Source organism: Narcine bancroftii, chromosome 6 (genome assembly GCF_036971445.1).
Source record: "Narcine bancroftii isolate sNarBan1 chromosome 6, sNarBan1.hap1, whole genome shotgun sequence".
In the NCBI taxonomy this organism is placed as follows: Eukaryota; Metazoa; Chordata; class Chondrichthyes; order Torpediniformes; family Narcinidae; genus Narcine; species Narcine bancroftii.
This window is the reverse complement of record NC_091474.1, coordinates 206,121,472-206,145,274: the sequence shown is the minus strand read 5'-3', so window position 1 is coordinate 206,145,274 and position 23,803 is coordinate 206,121,472. Positions and strand designations below refer to the sequence as shown.

General features: G+C 37.8%; 1 protein-coding gene across 10 annotated transcripts in view; it reads right to left on the bottom strand.

The window, feature by feature from the left end:
- The window catches only part of eya4 (EYA transcriptional coactivator and phosphatase 4), a 475,725-nt gene that overhangs the window by 218,274 nt on the left and 233,648 nt on the right, over nucleotides 1-23,803 (bottom strand). The window lies entirely within an intron of this gene.

The window sequence follows — 23,803 nt, the reverse complement described above, 5'->3', positions numbered from 1 at the left end:
TTATATTTGACCCTGGAAAAGCTAAAAAAATATGGGTTTAGTAATTTGGATTCTTGTTTTAGATGTGGCTCATGTATTGGAACTTTTCTACATACTGCTTGGACTCGTGTTAAAGTTCAATCATTTTGGCAAGGAATTAAAGTAGTTTTGGAAAAATTATATAATGTTATATTACCATTAGATCCAATGATTTTTTTTTGTTGGTAAATTTGTATTCGTTAAGGGGAATGGGACTGGACAAAATTCAAATTGCTTTTGTATGTTTGGTGTTATCAGTAGCGCATAAATGTGTTGCTAGTACTTGGAAAGATGATATTGAGATTAATATATTACGCTGGCACAATGAATTGAAAGTATGTATTGTCATGGAAAAAATTACCTACAATTTACATGATAATTCTTCTTCTTTAGATAGTAAGTGGTCTCCGTATTTGAAATATATGCATTTAGATATACTTTGAAATGTTATTAACATTTATAATATTTTCTTTTATATATATTTATATAAAATCTATATACTTTTTTGATCCCCTTAAGGGAGCTGGCTGAAGGGGTGGGATGGTGGGGTGGTTTGTTTTTTTTGTGGTTTTTTTGGATTAAAAAAAAAATTTTGTTATTTGTTTTGTTTTGTTTTTTATATATATCTTTGTAAAATCTTTTTTTGATTATTACTAGACTGTGTGTCATGTTTTTTCTATCTTTGAAATAAAGTTTGGAAAAAAAAGTAAACAGGATAACAAGCATGAAGTTCCATTCCAAGGAGTATTGGCTCTGTCACTCAATTTACAGTTCATTTGTTTCTCAATACAAATCAATCTTGCTCTACTCTTCCCTTCATTGGTTTCTCTATCTCTTTTCTGGTCATAGGTTGGTGACCAATGTCTACTCCATCCAAGGATACCAATCTTGAATACATCTCCATCTTGTGGGAACTTTATTCCATTCTCCCAGATTCTCTGGTTCTGTCTTATTTGTTCTAACGATCATATTTTCTACCTCATCAAAAACCCACACATCCAGCAGGACAAAACCTTCCATGTGGTATATGGGCAGACCTAAACCAATGGGCAACCATCCTTTACATCAAAGAAAATAAAAAATCTGGTTCTACTTTGAAATGATGGGGATTGCTCCCTCAAAACCTTTTCAGAGAACTCAGCCGAATTGATGTGCAACATCAGGTATCATCATCCGAGCCCAAATCATGGATACCGTTATTACTTACCAGTTTTATCATATTGCTTTCAAGTCCTCTTTAAAGGTTTAAGAACTGAGATGCAAACAGTTTTAGTTGTACAAAGGCACTTGAAATAGAGAGAACAATTCATTGAGTCTTGGGATGAAACTAAACCAGACTGTGGGTCTCTCCCCACAGTGTTACCAGATTTGTTTTGTTTTTACTTGCAATCCCTAGCCTTAGCCCATTAACTTCATTATTCTTAGTCTGATGGTATCTTAGAAGGCAACATCTGGAATCATGACTTCTGTTATTGTGAGAGAAGGCAAAATTCTTGGAATCATCTTTTTGCTGTCCAACAAGATAGTCAGTCAAGTTATTTGAAGATCAAGTGGGAAAGTATATTTTAAGGAATTATTGTTGGCCGTGCAAGAAAACATTCCAAATATAACACAAATGCTTTGCAAAATTTTCTTGATAGTTGCAAAACCTTTGGAATAATCTGTTGTCCAAAAGTTGAATGCTAGGTGCCAAGGGTCACAAAATAACAAGAAACTGAAGATAATTGTGAATACAACTAACTCAGAGACCAGCCTCCTCTCCATTGAGTCTACCTTCACCTTGGGAAAATGGCCAGCATATTAAAGGCCCCATCCCCATCAGACAGAAGATGCATTTCTTTGAAACTGTGCATCTCTAGATTCAAGGATAGTTTCTTTTCTGCTGTTATCAATCTCTTGAACGGAACTCCTATCAGTAAAAGATAATACCATGCATAGTTTAACTGTACTTTTTTCTCTTCAACTTATAACTTGCACTTTTCTTTTGCACTTGTGTGATACTATCCCTTGTCATTTTATTGTTCTGCTATGGCCTGCATTTTTATTCTTTATTTTTGAATGACCTGCTGAACTAGGCATTGGTTGAATTGCATGGATAGCACACAAGACAAAGCTTTTCACCAGTTCTCAGCACATGTGACAATAAACATTCAATTTCATTCACAGATTGGAAGTGATAACCTGTACATTCTGTGGATTATAAACTGAAATTCCTGCAATAATCACATGCTCCCAGCTTTCTACCTTGTTGGGCAATGCTTGTTCATGCTGTGAGAAAGGCACTGAATGCAATATTTGCAACTGTAGCATTCTGGAATGGCTTTGGAGATCTTTTATTTACACTAACGGTCTGTGAGTACCCTTCTTACTCTGTTTAACTATTTGAGACCACCAGACAAATGTTCCTTAACCAGAACTAACGATTCCTTGGCCTCCATTCTGGAAAGCCCTTTACTTTCACTGCATCATACATTAATGATCTAGATTATACATTAATGATCTAGATGATGGGGTGGTGAATTGGATTAGTAAATATGCAGACGATGCTAAGATAGGTGGAATAGTGGATAATGAAGAAGGTTTTCAAGGATTGCAGAGGGATTTGGGCTGCTTAGAAAAGTGGGCTGAAAAATGGCAGATGGAATTTAATGCTGATAAGTGTGAGGTGCTTCATTTTGGTAAGAAGAATCAGAATAGGACATATGTGGTAAATGGGAGAGCATTGCTGAATACAGAAGAGCAGAAAGATTTAGGAGTAACGGTACATCGTTCCCTGAAGGTAGAAACTCACGTGAATAGGGTGGTGAAGAAGGCTTTTAGTATGCTGGCCTTTATCAATCATTGCATGGAATATAGGAGTTGGGAGGTGATGTTGAGATTGTATAAGACGTTGGTGCGGCCTAATTTGGAGTTCTGTGTGCAGTTCTGGTCGCCTAATTATAGGAAGGATATAAACAGAGTGGAGAGAGTGCAGAGAAGGTTTACCAGAATGTTACCTGGGTTTAAGCATCTAGAGTATAGGGAGAGATTGGACAGATTAGGTCTTTATTCTTTGGAGCGTAGAAGGTTGAGAGGGGATTTGATAGAAGTATTTAAGATTATGAAAGGGATAGACAGAGTGGATGTGGATAGACTATTTCCGTTAAGAGGAGGAAAGATTAAAACAAGAGGACATGAGTTAAGAATTAAGGGGCAGAGGTTTAGAGGTAACATGAGGGGGAACTTCTTTACTCAGAGAGTGGTAGCCGTGTGGAATGAGCGTCCGGGAGAAATAGTGGTGGCAGAGTCAATTGTATTATTTAAGAAAAGGTTGGACAGGTATATGGATGAGAAGAAGATGGAGGGTTATGGGCATTGTGCAGGGAGGTGGGACTAGACAGGGGTGTTTGGTTCGGTGCGGACTAGAAGGGCCTAATGGCCTGTTTCCGTGCTGTAATTGTTATATGCTTATGTTATGTTATCTGGTTTATCAACAAAGGGTCACCTGAAGTGCTGGACTAGGCCTTGATTAACTCCCAAAGAAGATCTATCAAATATTTCATTAAATCATCATACAGAAATAAAGTATGCAAAGAATTGGTAGGGCTGTCAGGCTGTAATATCTGTCCATGAGTGAACAATAGCTGAAACACCTATATCAGAATTCAACAAATCACAATCTCTAGAGTAATGTGCATTGGAAGGACAATTAGAAAGGCAGAGTAGTAATATTTCAGAATATGTTTCAATATAATTAATATTATTTTAAGCTAATCTTATGTATATTCAACCTGAAATAACTAAAATGCTACATTTTTGGGAGAAAATATTGATATCAAGATTTTTATTTCATTGCAAACAATCTCATCAAAGCCCATGTTATTTGATAAAGATTCTATTTTGAACAATGCTATTAAGTGGATGTGTGTTTTTGCTTACTAAATAGTCTATGAAAGCATTTGCAAGAACAAATATTGCAGAGAGTGTCACCAGGAACTTAAATTGATAAAGTATTAACTTGTATGGCATGCTTATCTGAAGGTGAATAGCCTCTGAGTTAGATACTTGCCACATATCGCAAGCACATGTCGCATCAATTAAATAGTGTTGTAGATAGCAGAAAATGTGAACAGGTAAAAAAATTCAAATAGCTGAATCTGTATAATTATAGAATGTAGCAAATTTATTAGGTTTCTAACTCAACAACCTGACCACAAACTTATTTTCTTGATTGAGGATCAGCAATTCTTCAGCGCCATTTTTTGATGAAAGTCACACCACTATGGGTGCTAGTTTGTGTGCAAGGAAAATCTATCGCCAGCGTGTTAACCAGGAAAATCATGTTAAAACTTACACTTAATCTAGGATGAGCTGGGGGGATATCAGTTTCTTGAAACTAGAGCGATGGAAAATGAAGGGGAAGGTGGTAACCACTTAACCTCTACTTTTACCAAGGGATCGATCTACATTCTTCAGTGTTTCACTCGGCAGAGGCCTATTGCAAAGTAATCTGGGTGGAACAGTTAGCATAGTGGGTGCGCAATGTTATTACAGCACCAGGGACCCAGGTTCGCTTCCACTGCTGTCTCTCAGAAATTTGCACATTTTCCCTGTGACTAAATGGGTATCTTCCAGGTGCTCCAGTTTTTTTTTCCCCATGTTCCAAAGATAGTAGGTTAATTAGTCATGTGCGTGCAAATGGGCAACATAGGCTGGTGGGCCAGAAGGGCCTGTTCCAGTGCTGTACCTCTAAATTTAAAAATAAAATGGAAAAAAATTAGCTCTTTGGACTGATCTAAGCAATGGAGGGAAATGACATCTGAAAATAATATGCAATATTTAAATTTAATTTGGTTTGTTCTGCGATATTTGCTGATTTCGAATGACTGGGTTTATTTAATAAAATAATTCTTGCATTTTCATGTTGCGTACATTTTTAACTTCCTTGGAGAATAAAAAGGTTTTAATGATTTATTTGTACTTGCATTGGGATATTTGAATCAATCTGTATATTTTGTTTAAGTGTGGTTATTGTTTCCCTAAATTACAATTTTTGCTGTAATATTACAATGGTCCTGTACATTTTTCTTGTTTAATATCACTAAAATGTAATAACACCATAGTTCTGAGCAAAGGATAAAGTTTAGCAACAAGGTCATCACTGCCTTAGTGAGAGATCATAATTTCTTTTCTCCCATCCTGAAGGTGGACTCTCCTTAGCTTGGGAAGTGATGGACAAGGCAGAGAATGACATGACGATATGTTGGATCTGGAGGTAGGTGGGGTGGAGGGAAACTGTAACTTGAGGTATGAAGGTAGGGATTGTGTGATATGGCAGGAGGCAGGAGAAAATAGGGTGTGGGTTACCACTTTTATCCTGGAACAACAGTAAACTTCTGTTTCTTTCTGTTCTTGCATTCCTTTAGTTAATCCATCCCATTGGAGATGTGACCTTCATTATTAAATTTCAATAAGTGCTGAACTGAAATTTAATGAAGAATACTGTAACATTTACATAATCAGTTGCTTGACTTGACCCCAGAGAACAGCTTAATTTCCTGTTTTTAGTAGGTCTTCATTAAAATTGGAGATGCCATGTTTGATACGAGACTGAGCTCATAGATTTTATATTTTATATCACAATTCCATGTCACCTATCATAGAGATTAAACTGATCTCATTCAAATGATTGCCTCGTACCAAGATGCAATGTTAGAAGTTGTTCTATGCACCCGTGTTACGCTGTTATGTATAACAGAGATTTTAAATAAGAAGCCTGATGAATTTCCAACAAAGTGCAAGGCAACATATTCCCTATGCATTCTGCACATTTGGAAAGATTACTGTGGTTGAGGGGCAGCTAAGCATATTACCATAAAAATGTAGAGCACATTCTTTTGAATTGAATGCTTCAAAGTTGTAGTCTGGCCTCCATCTGCATTTATTTGGGGGAGATGTTGATTCTTTGTAGTAGGTCTCAGTGGTAATTTTGCTTCAGAATGTCTTTGAGCAAAAGAAAATGCTGAAAGATTCAGTGGGACAAGCAGCATCTGTGAAGGCATCGATATTTAGGGTTGAGACCCTGCATCAAGACCGGCAGGCAGGAATGCAGGAGGAGAATAGATGGCCGGTATATAGAAGTGCAGGGGGGGGGGTGGGGAGAGGCATTTGGACAGTAATTGTTCAGTGATTGGTGGGACCAGATGAGTAGGAGAAGGATAGGCAGATGGAGCCAGGTCAGGGAAGGGTGATGGATGAACAGAGAAACTGGGTGGAGAAGTGGAAATAGAAACAAAACACACAGTGTTTTAAAAATGTTCAATAATCAAAACCATGAGCCAAATTATGCTGACTGTTGCAAGTGCTCTAGTTAGCTCTAGTTGGAAAATACAGTGTTTATACTATTTGGTTGTAAGGTGCTCAAGAGGAAAATGAAGTGTTATTCCTCTAATCTTTATTTGGCTTCACTGTGGCAGTGGAGAAGAACGAGGACAGACAAGTCAGTGTCAGGACAGGAAGGAGCATTCAAATGACATGCATCTCAATGTTCAAGGTGGCTGTTATAAACACAGTGAAGGTCTCCACAAAACCTTCGCCTAATCTTTGCTTGGTCTCATCAATGTAGAGAATGCCTTACCGAGAGCACAAAAGGCCAGGTGGAGAAAGAATCAGAATTTTATTGTCGTGAACGTGTTGTAAATTGGTTGTTTTGTGGCAGAATTACAGGTGCAAAAAAAAAAGCTATAAGTTACATTTAAATAAGTACAACAGAAGAGATCAGGTGAGGTAGTATCTGTGGTTCAATGTCCATTCGGAAATATGATGGTGTAGGGAAAGAAGCTATTTTGGTACTGATGGGGGTTCAGTTTCTTGAGATACTGACTTGTAGATATCCTTAATGGAGTGGTGTGCATGAATCTCCACCTCACCTGGAAGGGCTGTTTAGATCCCTGATGGGTAGTGAGGAAGGACGTGAAGAGACAAGTATCGTTGCTCTGATACTGCAGCGGGAAGTGCCAGAGAATGGGGAGTTGGAATGGGGAGGGATGAGTTGAGCAGAGAGTGAAAGTATAAAGAAATGGGGTGGCGGGGAAGATGTGACTCATGGTGGGATCGCATTGGAGCTGATGGAAATGGCGATATGTGGATATGGATGCTAGTGCAGTGAAAGGTGAGGACCAAGGGAACACCGTCTCTGTTCTGTGAGGTGAGGGGGGTGGTGTGAGACTAGAAGTGCAGGAGGTGGATGAATTGAAGATGAGAGCTCCATCAACTATGCCAGTGGAAGGAGAACACCTCAGCTTGAGAATGAATGGATGGAGATGGAGAAATTGAGACAAAACGGTTTGCCCAGATTCTCCTGACAGTGTTTAACAGATGGCAAAGATGGGGGCAGAGTTTCAGCATGAGATTTTGAAACAATATTTACAAACCTCTGATACTCAGAGACATTTAAAATCAATTAAAAGTGATGTAAAATTAAGAACAAAAAAAATTATAAAATAATGTTATTCCAAAGCATAAATCAATAAAAAATATTAAACTAAAATGAACACAATATATAAATTTCATGTGCCTTCTCCTTTCTCTAGGATAAGAATCCCCATTCCAGACAGCCAGCAGGTCTGGCTGGGTTAGAGCTGGGAACAACAGTCACCAAGTAATGCTGAAGAATCCCAGCAGCACTTGGCTCCATGTGGAGTCCAGTGGCAGCCTGGAATGACAGATGTAGTGGCATCTGTGGTCTTGCTGTCCTGAACTAATAGCAGAACTGCATAAATCTAGGATTTACTTAACTGGGAATGGCCAGTAATTCCCTTTGGAAACACTTGCAACAGTCAGCATAATTTGGCTCATGGTTTTGATTATTGAACATTTTTAAAACAGTTTTGTAAGTCCCACGTGTCAATCCTCTGTTGGAAATATTCTAAACCTGGATAAATGAAACTTTTGACATATCAGACAGTCTAAAAGAACATAGCTTCCTGCAAGAAATTTCCTAAATAATTCAATGTGTTTCACAAGAAAGTTATGCAGCAATTCTGCAGAACTTATCAAGAATAATTAGAAGTGCCATCAAGTGTTCCACTGTTGAGGTATATTAAAATCAATATTTTAGGTTGGTATTTTTGCCTTCAAAGTTTATAATCCTGGTGAGTCTATGCCCTCTGTGAATAGAATATTTTTCTGATTAAATGGATTATATTATAAGTTTCTTTAAAACAAAGCAAGGATATGTCTGTGCATTTCTCCAAATGGGGGGAAGAATTATTCCTGCCCTTGACAATATTACTTCAAACAAAAATTAAAGATGACATGAAAATTATCTTGAGGATTTCCTTGTCAAGCAGCAACTCACTCAGAGCAGCTAATTCATTACCAACAAGCCACTTGAATGTACACATGAGTTGATCCTCCTCACTGAAAAACAAAGTGGCCTTCTCCTTCTTAGAATTTAATAACTTAACACCAAGGGAATAATGGACTTGTATGATGACAGAAAATTTCAGACAGAAGGCAGATGCTTTACCCACTTTCTGCCCACTGGAAGATCAAACCTGAGCCTGTTGCAAAATACATGGAGTTGAATAGACCATGCACCCACTACATACAGGCAGTTGGGGGAGCAAACAACTAGAGGAGCTGGGTAAGGTAGCACCAGACTGAGAAAATTGCAAGGATGGGAGGTTGAGGAGCTTCAGGAGGTAAGGGCTGGGGTGGGAGGATGACTGGGTGATGACTTAAGAACAGAAGTAGCAAGTTACAAGCTCAATCCATTCTCAACCTGAAACCAGTTTTCTCCGATGAGTTCAGTGATTCTATTGCTCATGCCATCAGTCATTGTTTAGAAATGAGATTTTCTGGCCAATCAGAAGGAAGTGTGATAAACGTTTTATTTAATCTATGAAGCAATTCAGTGGCATGAACCCTGAAGTGTGACACAAGGCAACGTGAACAGGCATTATCAGTGGCCAGGAATTTTGGTATTTGGCAAGATGTGATGATGCTGGAGAGGGTCCAGAGATATTCACCAGGATGGTGTATATGATGAAGCATTTTGGTTCTGAGCAAAGATGGAAAAGCTGTTTCCCTTGAGAGGGGAGTTTACTGGGGAGACAAGGTATATAAAATTATTAGGGGTATAATTAGGGTAGGCTGCATAACTTTCCCTCTAAGAGGTGAATATAACTGGAAGACATGGACTTAAAGTAAGGATTAAGAGATTTAGAGGGGATCTGATGGGGACGTTTCTCACTCAGAGAGCGGTGAGTACCAGCAATGCAATGGTGGAGAAAGTCTTGGAAGCAGTGTCACTGACAACATTTCAGAAGTCTCTGGACAAGCACTCAAGCATCTAAGTATAGAAAGCTATGATACAGGTGTTGGGTGTGAACAAATGGCCTGCTTCCATGCTGTATGCTTCGATGACTCCATTTAATTTTGGCTCATTAGTGCTCTATTCCTGCTGAATATAGTGCTGTCAGGGTTTGAAAGCTAGCTCCATTTCATTCTGACTTCAGTGCAAATAACAAGCTACTGGAAGAACTCAGCTCATTTTTTGGGTCTCTATTTTCTATAATTTCCACATGAAACCCATGCTCAAAAAAAACTTCTAACATTTACTCCGTCTAATTTACCCTTACTAATTATGGTTATATTAATAAATAGCTCGATGCTCGATGCTCGACAGCATCGAGTCCACGCTGCTGAAGATCCAGCTGCGCTGGATGGGGCACGTCTCCAGAATGGAGGACCATCGCCTTCCCAAGATCGTGTTATATGGCGAGCTCTCCACTGGCCACCGTGACAGAGGTGCACCAAAGAAAAGGTACAAGGACTGCCTAAAGAAATCTCTTGGTGCCTGCCACATTGACCACCGCCAGTGGGCTGATAACGCCTCAAACCGTGCATCTTGGCGCCTCACAGTTTGGCGGGCAGCAACCTCCTTTGAAGAAGACCGCAGAGCCCACCTCACTGACAAAAGGCAAAGGAGGAAAAACCCAACACCCAACCCCAACCAACCAATTTTCCCTTGCAACCGCTGCAATCGTGTCTGCCTGTCCCGCATCGGACTTGTCAGCCACAAACGAGCCTGCAGCTGACGTGGACTTTTTACCCCCTCCATAAATCTTCGTCCGCGAAGCCAAGCCAAAGAAAGAATAAATAGCTAGAACTTTGCAATATTACAGTCATACAGCAAAGCAAAAGGCCTACCATGTAGATACCTGGCCCATAGTATCCATGCCAACTATAGGGTCTTAATACAATTCCCATTCACTAATCTTCTTTGCCTTGGTGATTCAAGTAGTTCTGGAATGTTGTGAAAGGTACCTGACTCCATGCTCACTCAGGCCGTGTATTCACTGAGTGAAAAAGATCTTCCACAGATCTGCCTTGAATCCAGTGCTAAAACTATGCTCTGTTTCTACAGACCTTTGCCAAAGAGAAAAGTTTCCCATTGTCTACTCTTTCTAAACACATCATAATTTTGCATGCCTGTATCAAATTCCCCCTCAGCATCAACTGCCCCGAGTCAAAGACAAAGAAATGTGGATCAGGTGGGCATCAAAGGTAGAGCTGGCTGTAGGGACTGATTGGTTTGCTTCTGGTCCTCTCTTCTCAAGGTGTTCAGGTTAAACCAGGACTGCATTAATTATGTTTGTTTTGAGCAGCTTCTCATGCCTCATGACAAAAGCACCCCAGCTTCATTAAAAATGTCCCTCTGATGAAGTTGCAATCCTCCACCCAATATTGACTGGGAAAGTGAGAAGACAGGCAGCATGGTTGGCATAGCAGTTAGTGCAACACCTTTACAGTGCCAGCGATCAGGACTGGACCAGGGTTTGAATCCTGTGTTGTCTTTCAGGAGTTTGTATATTCTCCCTATGTCTGCATGGGGCCTCTGGTTTCCTCCCACCATTCAAAAGATACCAGGGTGTAGGTTAATGGGGCGTAAATTGAACAGCCTGATACTGTGCTGTATGTTGAAATTTAAAACTAAGATTAAAATAAATTGAAGCTGTATCATCATTAAGGAAATCAATATTTCATATGTGTGAGATGTCAATTCAATCATTCTAAATCTGATAAAAGACTGATATAGTCAAGGGCACATCATTGTTCAATCAAATAGAACATGCTACCTACCAAGAGGTAGTGCTGATATTGCATGTTTTGGAAATATTAATTTCCTTAATGTTCATTCACATTTATTTTGGTTTGGCAGCTCATCAATAGTTTATCATGTATATAAGTTGTACCCTTGCAAGTGAGATCAATAACCTAGCAAGTTATTAAAAAAAACGCATAGACTTTTGCCCAGAGTAGGGTAATTGAGAACTAGAAGAGATGTTTGAGATGAGGGGTGGAGAGATTTAATAGGAAGCTGAGGGGATAAGTATTTTAGACAAAGGGTAGTGGGTCGATGAACCAAGCTGCTGGAGGAGGGAGTTGGGGCAGGTACTATTGCCATGTTTTGGACAGATACATGTATAGGATGGGTATAGATTATATATGTTGGCCAAACGTAGTCAGGTGGGACTAGTGTGGGTGGAATATTTTAATTGCTATGGGCAAAATGGGTTGAAAGACCTGTTTCCATTCTGTATGACTGATATATTTTTGTTGAAATTGTGAGGTTTGCTCATGGATTCCAGGAAGTTTGGCAGCTTTAAAAAGTTTGGGATCTCGAGCATTGGTTAATAACTCTAATGAGGTGATTCTGCTTAGGTATAAATTTTTAAGATGAAGAACCTGGTTTTATTTATGGGAGCACCAATTAAGCACATGAAAACTTAACAAGTGTGATAACTTCTGTTTGTGGTGGGGGGTGGGGGTGGTTTCAATAAGTTTGACTTGAGCGGTTGTGGCATTTTATTGTTTAGTTTTTTTTGTTTCAGTTGGAGAGTGTGCTCTGCCTTAGGTTTGACATATGGTCATGTTTATATGCTTTATAAAGAAATGGACACAAATAGACAAGATGCATAAAATGGTGCACAAGATGATTTCAGGACAGTAATCTCATTTCACAGATCATATGGTAGTTGTAAGTAGCTTGCTCTATATATGTTTGTATCCTGCTCCAGACTCACCCAGTGAGATTATTCCTGCCTTCTACCATCATCATTTTTTCATGCATTTTCAATAAACCAATTTTTTAATGTTTTAGCAGTTAGAAAACAACATTATAACATAAACAATCACAAATTATGAAATAATTTGCTTCTCTGCAGAAATAAAATGTGTCAGATCCTTGATTGCATAAAAACCTGGCTGAAATTAATGCAGAATAGATGCCTAAGTTATAACTGTGTATGCAATTCTTTGTCTGAATTACAGATTTCAAGGTCAAATAAATCATTTGCTCTCAAAAATATCAATAGCAGTAAGAGGAATTAAACATTCTTAAAAGGTGTGATGCCATGTGAATAGTGCATTTGAAAATTAAATATTTATTTTGCTGAACAGGTAAGGGAGTCACTTTTATCATTTGCTTTTTTTCAATAAGTGGCAAAGATAATAGATAAATTAAAAATTGATTGGAAATTTTTTGACCGTGCATTTCACTTCAATTCCCATGAATGGTCTCCTTCAAGAGATACTGGAATGCTGTGACTGCAAGGGTTAGGCAAGATTCTCCATTAACGATGACCTGCCAAACAATACAAGGTCATGGTCCTCAGCAAAAATCCGGCACTTAACTAATCCAGTTCCCACTCGAATTAAATATCTAAAAAGAATTTGCTAAAGGCTGAGATTTAATGTTTCTTTTACTTATTGGCTAAGGAAAACTGCCAATCATGTGTATAAATAGTTAAACAATGCAAAATAGTAAATGAGATTTTGCTTTACATTAAATGGAAGATCATTATCTTTTGCAAATGCACTTACAGTTTTACAATATTAAATACACAAGAAATACACACCTAGTGGGCTCATATTTGTAAATTTAAGTTATAATGTTAATATATTTCTTCCACATAGATTAAACCAATAATTGGCATGAGGCAGTGCCACCTATGTAGTAGTTCCTGTTAATTTATATTGCACTTCTGAATAAAATTTTGCTGAGCGGTACCTGAGTAAAATGATATCACAACAATAACAGCAAAACAGGGGCTCATTAGACAGCAAGAACTGATGTTGGCTTGATAAGCTCAGTGGTCTTATACTGTGCTGTTTTGTTTGACCCTATGAAATTATTGACCAAGGTTTTATAGTAGAAGCATCAGTGATGGCATGAATGTTATTACACAATAATCTGGAAAGCCTTTTCCAATCTTTATCCATTTGAATTCTGAAATGAGTTAGCTACTTCATGATATGTCCTGCTAGATGCCAGTATCCAGATGAGTGACTTAGTGGTAAAATTCATGAAGTTGCTATCAGTCATCACCCAAACACACCTGCCAAAATAAGGGCTTCTCCATTCAAGTATGACTGAAAATTTTAACAGTATAAAATAATAATTGCTGCTAAGCCACCTCTTTGGGATTGATGATATAAATATAAATTGCATAAATGTGAGTCTCCTTGTTTTTAATTTTAATTATTGATGCAGTTTTTAAAAATCTTGGTTTTTATTTTTCTATTCATCACATTTTGCTCACTGAAATTCACTTTTTAAATATGATTTTACATATAAGTAAGTATTCTAATATATACTTCCTAATTTTGACCCTGCAAACTAAATGTTAACACTCACAAATAAGGTTAAGTTAAAACTTTGAATCTTGATCAGTCTGTCCACTTTGGGTTGTTCAGGGGTGTCACAAGGAGAGAAATCAGAATTCTAGAAGCTCTGCTGACCTGCTTGCAGAGTTAACCGCAGCTGGCCAGCTTGACAGACATTGGGAAACACAAAGCTGAATAGAACCAGAGAGGAAAATAAATGCCCTTCTCCACCATTTCTAGCCCAGGGACAGTAGCTACCACTTCCACCCAACTCCCACCCATTATCTGATGGTTAATTCTTTCTCAATAGATATAGCCAAGCAGAATTCTGGCTTCAGACATTCTACTGATGATCAGGGTTTGGATGTGGCATTGGGGTCCTGGAGTGGACATTTCTCAGTCAGTATTCCAACTCATAACCTCACCTTGATCAAGGAGTAGCCCAGGTCAGAGAGATTTCCTGCTCTAAACTTCTCCCAGTCCAATTTCAAGCCAAGTGTGTCAAATGAGATCTCTTCAGGGAGAAAAGATGCATTATGGAGTTAAACCTCCATAGCATGTGGGGAGAGCCACACTTCCAGATTTGATATTTGGAAGTCTGCTGCCAGTTGCATGAATCACCCTTATGAATATGTTGGTTTGCAACCAGGGAGAAACCTTTGTCTGCTCTATTCACACAAGGTATAAATATCCTGCAGAGGGCGATACAGTGAAAAGGGTTGCCAGAAAGGACACAGACATTCTGAAGCCCCAGAAAAAATCTGTGGACTTATTATAAATGACAAATGCTACTGAGCACAAAATCCAGGCTATTATGTGCAGGTACATAATTCGTCTGGAGGATTGCTATTAATTTTCTTCTAAAACATTATTTTTATTTAATTGTCAAGGAGATGGAACTGTATTCTTTATTCTAAATATTACTATTGAATCTTTGATTTGTCAATTATTAAAACAGAAATTTTGGAAGCTCCATCATTGGAAAGGTATAGTTTGGAGATGGATCACAAAACCATATCAATGATTCAGACAGCTGTTCTCCTTTAACTGGCTTCCCATCATGATTGAGGGAATTTACCCAAAGAACTTTTCCAGGTTGCTTCTAAATCAGATGCATTGCATCATGACTGTGGAAAACAAAAATTGACCAGGATTAAATTTCCATAAAAAAATCTTGGGAACTTTTTTAAATTGGAGTTGCCCACAGCATTGCTTTCCATTCTGCAAACAAGATATATCAATGTTTGTATATCGACAGTTGGTGGTAAAGTCAGTAAAACTTCATCAAAAATTACTTACTTCAGAGTTTCATTTATATACCCTCCTATTGAACTGAACGAGTTTTCATTTTGTACTTTTAATCCTGGAACATTCTACTTAAATTCAGACAAAAATGTACAATAGTTATCTCTTCTTGCTAATCCAAGGTGAAATAAGTTCCAGTGACACCATGTTCTGAATTTGCGCAGGTTCCCAGGGATGAAGGAAGCAGTAGAAATATCACATTAATATATATCAGGAGTTGGATCATGTGATAAAGGAAATTTGTGTGGGGACAGCTTATTATTTCATTTAGTGTGGCTTTTAGCTTTAGCTTATTGGAGTAAACCTTAAGCTGCCAACTCATTGACATGATTGCAACATCCCGCCAGTGCGGTTAAAGCGATTAGTACACCAGCAGGGAAGACTATTTCAGAAGAGGCCAGCACTAATTAAAGCCAGCTTCTACTTCTTAAATGAGAGGCTGGATTCAACTTGATTACTGAGCGATGGGAGAATAACAGCAAAGGTTACCCCCTGTTCAAGCACAGACAGCACAAAGTGAAAGAGTGCCTCTTGAATGTGGCTGGTAGTGAGTCAATCTTTTCCCTAATAGATCCTTTATTTTCAGAGTGTTGGTGACAGCCCATTTTTGTCCTGTGATAGCTGCTCTGGAAATGAGATAGTACTCCATCTTTTGTAGAAATGCACGTTGGCCAAGAAGTTCAGGGAAGAGGTGCTCCCTTGGCAGAGGGTCTGCTCCCATGCACCTTAATGGAGGCAAATATCAGCTATTACAGGAGAACCATCAACTTTTGGTCTTGGTCTGCCCAAAACTCTCTGGTCTTCCAGAACACTAAGTGTAGTCCATGAACAAATTGCCTCCACTCTCTAAGATCTAGAACCATGTATAGAACAGATGTAATAGGGGCTCCATGATGAAGGGCCACAGTTTAAACCCCTCCTGCCACTGCACACAAAGTGGCTGGAATTTGGTGTTTATTAACATGATAATAACTGATGTCATGTTTATATTAAAATCAGTCATGATAAACATTTTGTCTTGGACGATCTGCATTACAGAACAACCTCAATGTAATGTGGTGTCAACGGACGTGCTGAAATGAACATTGACTTAATTTTCATATTGATAATATCATGGAATTTCCAAAACTCAAATATGATGGCACTCATTTCAAGAGGAAGAGAATCCAAGAGCAGGGATGTAATGTTGAGTCTTCATAAGGCATTGGTGAGACCTCACTTAGAGTATTGTGAGCAGTTTAGGGCTCCTCATTTAAGACTTTGGGGAGGGTTCAGAGGAAGTTCACAAAGATGATTCCAGGAATGAAAGGGTTATTATATGTGGAGTGTTTGACAGATCTTGGCCCATATTCATTAGAATTTAGGAGAATAAGTGGGGTGGGGGGGTTGGAGGGGGAGGAATCTCATTTAAACATTTTGAATGTTGAAAGGTGTGGACAGAGTCAATGTAGAAAGGTTGTTTCCCAGGGTGGGATAGTCGACGACAGGTGGGCACAATTTTAGGATGAAGGGCATCAGATTAGAATAGGAATTTGTTCAGCCAGAGGTTGGTAAACCTGTGTAATTTGCTGCCACGGGCAGCTGTGGAGGCCATGGTGTATTTAAGGCAGAGATTGATAGGTTCTTGATTAGCCACGGCATCAAAGGTTATGGGGAGAAGGCCGGGCAGTGGGGCTAAGTGGGAAAATGATTCAGCTCATGATTACTTGATGGGCTGAATAGCCTATTTCTGGTCCTTTGTCTTATGGTCCTAAGATGAGACATGTTAATTTGAGATGGCACTGAAGACACGTTTGAAATTTTTATAAAGTATGGATTTGAAATAAAAGGGACAGGAGGGGAAAGGCGGCTTACCTTTTTAATGCTTGCACGGGGTCATTGATTTATGTGGAGGAAAGCTATTTGATTTCTGCAGGGTCCAGGAAGATTTCCAGGTGCCAGAAGTGAGGGGAGTGGGAGGGATACCTCAGAGAATAAGTGGCTAGAGCAGATCACTCAGGACCTAGAGGCAGTGCTACAAAATGTTCGACAACCTCACTGACGTGGATTCTTCTCCAAATATCCTGTCGCACCAATGGCAGCAATGGATTCACACTCTGTTGCTCATTGCAGCACACATTGGTCATTCCACACTCTCCATCAACAGGACCCAATCACGTATTACTTTCTCTAAATCTGCAATGCTGCTCATTGCTTGCTCACACTATCTGCTTAACCATAGCTGGCGCATCATCCAACTGCACTGCATTTCTTCTTCTCTTGCAGGATAAGGTGATACATAACTGCAGTGCTGCTTATACATCAGGGCACTGTAACTGGCTGAGATAAAGTGAGTCCACAATACCTTACAATTAAACAGATCTCATCACATTCTCCTTTCCCCTCATCCCATAACTTCTTTTGATGGTGCAATCAATCATTTCTTATTTTCACCAATCCTGTCATCACAAGCAAAATAATTGCCTTTCTCCTTTCAAATAACCAAGGGCACCAGTCTGATCAGCCTGGGATGAAGGAATCAGAGGAGGGTGGAGATGAAGGCAGGCAACCATTTTTGCCCTCGCAGCCATCAACTCAGATGCCAACATTGCCTCTATCTGGAGCAGCCACTCTCAACCTCTTTTGGCATAGCAGGGGTGGCCAAACTTGCTCAAGAGCCACATACGATAAACTTCAGATGTTTGAGAGCCGTAAGACATGAAAAAAATATTACATGCACATTTTTACTCTTACATGCATATTTTGTTACCAAAAAAAGTCATGTAACTATTAAGAAATACATGTACGTAATAACATTAATTAATGCATGTAATTTTTAAACTGCTAATTTGTATTAATTTCAGAGGTCAAAAAATACACATATACATACCAAATACTTTTGTTTACATTATTAGTCTGAGTTTGGGGCATTGGGAGCTTGGATATGAGGGTGCTCGAGGCATCAGGAACTCAGATGTGAGAGTGGCCGGGGCGAGTGTCTGTGGTCAGGGCTATAGGAGCTCTGGAGGGTGTTGACCCAGGCCTGGGTCACACTAACACTCCGCTAATTTCACTGCCCGCAACACAGCTCCAAACATCACAATCGTGCGATTGTAAGCCAAGCCCACTATAACTACCATTGTGAGCACTGAGTCCTATGATTCTTGTCTCAGCCCACCTATTTCGGTGCGCCGCACATTATATGTCAAAGGGCCGCATGTGGGCAATTGCCTCTTTAGGACCCTGCTCAAAGTTTATGGGCCCCCTTTCCTGTGAAGCAGCCAAGTTTAGTTGGTTTCTTCCATACTTCTCTCTTACTGACTACACAAAAAAAAATCAGAAAAAAATATTTTATGATTTCAGTCCATGGCCCCCCCCTTAAATGTGCTGTGGCTCCTGTTGAGAATGGCTGGTCATTGCACAGGTAAGTCATGGCACTCAGGTGGCAGCAGGCCAGGTCAGGGAGAGAGGAACACGGAGCACACACATGCCATATCGCAAATGAAAGCTGATGAGCACGGTCACAATTAAGCAAGTTTCTGCTGCCTGGATTACTCCAGAGGACTCTGGTTTACTCCTGCTGACAGTCTTTCTCCCTTTCCTCCACCTCTTCCTCTTCTGGCAGCCAGTCCAGCCATGTGTTTACTCTAATCGGTTTCCCTTGCCATGTTGTATGCTAATGAGAAAAGGTACTAAAGTTTAGATGCAAGGATTCATTGTAGGATCTTTCAAGTTAAAAAAAAATCTTGCCATTTTCTGGCATATGACTCCCTGCAGTTTTTACAAACTTTAAAATTCTAAAAGCACCAGCATTCATGGAGCCACAGCAACACTCAGTATAAAAAATCATTCAGCAACTAACCTGCAAGTAATTGATGATCCCTTTTTATTAGCACAGGAGGAGATCCTTCCTGCTGCTGAATATGTGTTCAGCTGCGGGAGGTTAACAAATGGAGAGGAAAGTACTCCTCCAATCCATGCACTAAGCATGCAATGTAGTAATTTTGTTTATTGAACTACACTTCTGAAGTTCAGGTCCACATTATTATGAATCCAGAAATCATCTACCAGTTGCTTCAAGCACCAGATGCATTCTAAGTTCTTTACACAAAACCATGCACAATACATGGAGTATATAACAATAAGGGGAACTTGGCATTTTTACAGGACCCTTAATATGTTAAATCAACTCGAGGTGTTTTACAGGAGCAAGCAATTGGGACATTGAACCATGTGGGGAGATGACAATGCAGGTGACCAAATGTTTAGATATAGAAGCAGACTTTAAGGAATGTCTAAAAAGGAAAGTAAATATTTAGGACAGGGACTCCATATACTGTATTAGAACAAGTGAATCTGAAAGTATAGCCAGCCTGTGGTGCGTCAAAGGAAGTTATGGATGGGCAAAATTGCATAATTCATTTAGAGATCTGGGTATCACAGCAGAATGGTATTAGGTCAGGATGAGGCCAATAAAGTTGAGAATTTTAAAATCAAACATGTTTGCTGTGTCATGAAATATCAGTTGAATACAAGGATGAGGGGTGAATGTGGATTGGTGTGAGTTATAATATGAGGTGTAAATTCATAACATAAATTTTGATCTTCAGAATTATGCAAATGCTTTTATTTTAAAATAAAATTTAATGAATTAAAGTAGAGCATTAGCAGAATTTAAGTTGAAACATTATTTATACAAGGATATGGAAACAATTAAACGATGTATTTACTGCTTTAAAATTAATATATCATAAATTGTTATTTCCTTCTCCAAAATATGATCTGGTAGTATCATGGAGGCTGCAGTCATAAAAAGGGCACACATTATTTTGCACAACACTCAAAAAAAGTTAAGCACATCAAAAGGAGGGCAATGAAGAGATATATTTTTCACCATGGTGAACCTTTTGAAAGTTGAAACCTAGTCAATCTATTTACAGATAATTAAATCATAATAAATATGATTTAATTATTTTTGCATCCACTTAAGTTAACAATGCCAGAGCTTTTGAAAACATAATTAAAAATATACAGAATATATTATTCTCGGAAGTAGTATTTGACTTAGATGTACTGCTGGGACCAACGAGGAGTGCTTTCAGCTTGACCAGAGAGAAGAAGCTATGTTTCAAATTTGACTGGGTCCATTACAATTAACTAATTCTAGCCTTTTGTTCAAAATCTGATTTTAGCTGGGAAAGCGTTTGGTCATTGGAGATGGTTCAAAGATGATTGATCAGTTAAGGGTCAGTTCTGCAGAATATTAGGTCATACCGCCGATATTGATACTAAGTAATGAGGCAAAATGAAAGTTAAGGAGTTAACATAACTAAAGTATATGTAAAGTCAAAACAGGAGGAAAGAAGAATTAAGGAAAGTAATATGAGAAATAGGTTTTAAAAACATTTTCTGAAATAAAACTTGAAATGTTTGATTTTGTACCATATAAGATAATGTACCTACTTATGAGCTGAATATGTGTATTTCCCCAAATTGGATATTGGTCTCACAGATTCAGTTTGAGCCAGTAGAGAGTTGAAATTTTAAGTCTTTAACACAAAAAAACTAGACTTGCTGACAAAGTTAAAGAATTGCATATGAAAAAGAACAACTTAAGTCAAAAAGAAAATGTTAGTGCCAATTATTATAAGTCAACCAAATCAGAGAAATATGTCCTATGCACTGGCGGTTTTATGTAAATTTAACATGAATGACTCGGACTCCTCCAAGTGCAAAGATATATTCTGGCACGACAAATCAACCGTCTGCAAAACATTTTCCTGGAACTGGGACTGCAACATGATGTGATATTTCCTCGAGGTATCCTACATATACGGCCTCCTTTTGATTTTTTCTATCATAAAAAATCTCAGAATCAACCTGCAATATTAAGCCATTACATCACACCTCACAATTCTCTGGAGTATTCATCCCCTAAACCCTAATAAACAGCTTAACCTGGCAGCCTCCGAGTTTATTTAGAGCCTGGAGCTACTTAATGCCACATAAAAGCAGGGATTCATACATATATTAGTTGTCTTTCAAACCAAACTGATAAACAACTGCAAGAAAATATAAAAAAAAGAATAAAATGTGTCACAAAAAACTTTGATAATCTTCTGAGTTTTTATAGGCTGTGTACTAGATATCTTAACAAAATGTATGCAACTGAATGACCCTTTTTGGTAGGAAGAAAATATCCTCAAAATTAAAAACTGCCATTAAAATTCAAATGAACACATTTTGAATTAAGCATCAAAGACAATAAACTTTAATATATTGTGTCAGTCCAAAATGATATACAATCAACAGTACTTGATTTTAAAACCAAACTAAGCTCAAAGCCAGGAAGGCACCCGAGTCTGAAAAGATGTTGACGCGTAATATATATGTAATACTGCAATCTCGCTGCCAGTGCGTGAAGCCAGGAATAATTAGTTTCTGGATAATTATAATTAAGTTGAACTTTTTTGTTATAGTTTTAGGGATACTTGGAATTCCTTCCTTTATAATCTCTGGTATGTATTTCATTTATTTCAACAGAATAAATCTACACAAGAGTTCAAGTAACATGCTTCCCATACACTTTTAAATGGCACAGATGTCTTCCACAAGGGCACATGACAATCCAAATCTACAGCTCCAAAAGAGAAAAAAAAAAATTCAAGGCACGCTTCGGCAATAATTTTAACAGAATTTACAGAAATTAAAAAAAACTTTCAATTAATAAGAACACACAGTAAACAGCAATTTCATACAAAGCCCCACACTCTACCGCACACAGTCACAGGCGATGGATGAACTCACACATTAGGAACAATGAAATAAAACCACAAAAAGCACATTGCATGGTTTTTGATTTGCATTCGTAATAATGCAAGTTTCCACAGTTGTAATATTAGAGAGTCTTGGTCATCGTTTATCAGACAGTTTAAAATTAAGAAATCAATTGAGCATGTAAAATAATGATGTTTTTTTTGCAGGAAATATCCTTGTTGACAATTTACATAGTTCTGAATTATAAACATTTGGATACTTAGTAATTAATTGTCAATTATGAAAGTTGCCAACTGCATTGAATAACTGACATTCTAGAATAAAGATGACCCATTTAAAATTTATATGTAATCACAAGGAATCCAACATTATGGAACCATTGGTAAAGTCAAATGAAATTTTATGCATTTTTTTTCCCTCAAGCAAATCTAGGTAAAATTTAGTCTCAAAAATTACCTCCTTTATACCAGTCTGAAGACTATAATTCTGATCTCTTTTATATACAGTAGCTACAGTACAACCTTTTTAACAAGTCATTTAGGAGCGTAGATAAAGAAAACATTTCGTATAACATAAGAAACTATCAAATTTCTACAAAAAAGTTCTAAAAGCTTGTAATGTATTTATTAATGAGCTTTAAACTAAATATTATAAAATGCAATTAAAATCTGATAACACACTGAAATATTTAAAGTTTGATTTGTACAAGCCGAAACATTTTGCTTTTTCTGAAATCAAATTGCACCCAGTTTGCATTATTCTGTACAATAATTAAAGTTAATTTTCGAGTAAACATCAAAATTTAACTACAGTTTGCTGAACGTGTACCTCTGTTCTTAATTCAGCAAAATAATCCATCAGTATTCTTAACATGCACTGCCAAGTAGATATTTCACCACAACTAAACTTCAAGTTACACTTTCATGAAAGAACATGTCTGGAAGAAACACACCAAGGCAGTCCACACAATGTTCTGCTTCCTTTAATCACCAGTCGCTGGTTTATTTCACAGTTTCGTGGCATTAAAATGAGACAGAAAAACTTTCTCTTCTTTACACACTGCCATACCTGCTACTACAATGAAAACAGAAGCCAGGTTTTCAAAACAATCGAAAGCCCTCGAGGAAAAAAAACTGATTTCAGACACAGAAAAGCCCAGTCTGTGGTATTCTGTTTCCTCCACAAGCATGATAACGAGACACTCCTGTGCTAACCTCTCTCCGGGTTGTGTCCCGAGAATGAAGCAGACTTTCAAGAAGTCAGCAAATGTTTTGCCAACTCATGACATGGTCTCAAATTGTAAGCACCAAAACTTGTTTTTTTAATCTTAAACTAGATTTTGAAGAGGTATACAAGTTGTTGTTCCAATCAGTAATACATATCCTTAACACCCAGGGCTTGTGATAAGCTTCCAAATAAGCAAATTAAGATCCAACACTTCAATTGTTTACCAGATTGTTGCAAATTATTTTTACATCTTCCTACTGAAAATGTTTTCGATGCATTTTTCCGTCTTTCTAAGCAACATATCTTTTTATATAATAACTGAAATTGTAATTTTATCAAATAAGTTAGTTGCATTTTTTGAGTTTCTTCATCTGCTCTCCTATACGTAATTGTTAACAAAAAAATTTGTATCTTAATCCTTTTCCATTGACTTGACTTCCTTCTAACAAATTGATAAGAGAATCATCATCGATAAGGTAAAATAAAAAAAACATTTTTTCCCCCCAAATACAATCTACTTCCTCATTAAGTAATGTAGACTTGTATTTTGCAGCCCGCAATAATAAAATGAAATACAATATTTCTGATCATATTTGAAGGTGAGTTAAAAGATATCCCACAATAAAAAATGAAAATTTGCAGCAAAAAAATCTTTCTGAGAAATTTACTCAATTTAATTTAATTCTGAAATGACAGGGGAAAATAAAATCAAACTATAATGAACTGAAAAATAAGTTCTGCAGTTTAATAGTAACAGGAGACTCTTGTATTACAAATACTGTAACCTATCTCTATAACACGAGCTTGGCTTTCACCAAGAAAACCACATGGATGCATATATTGA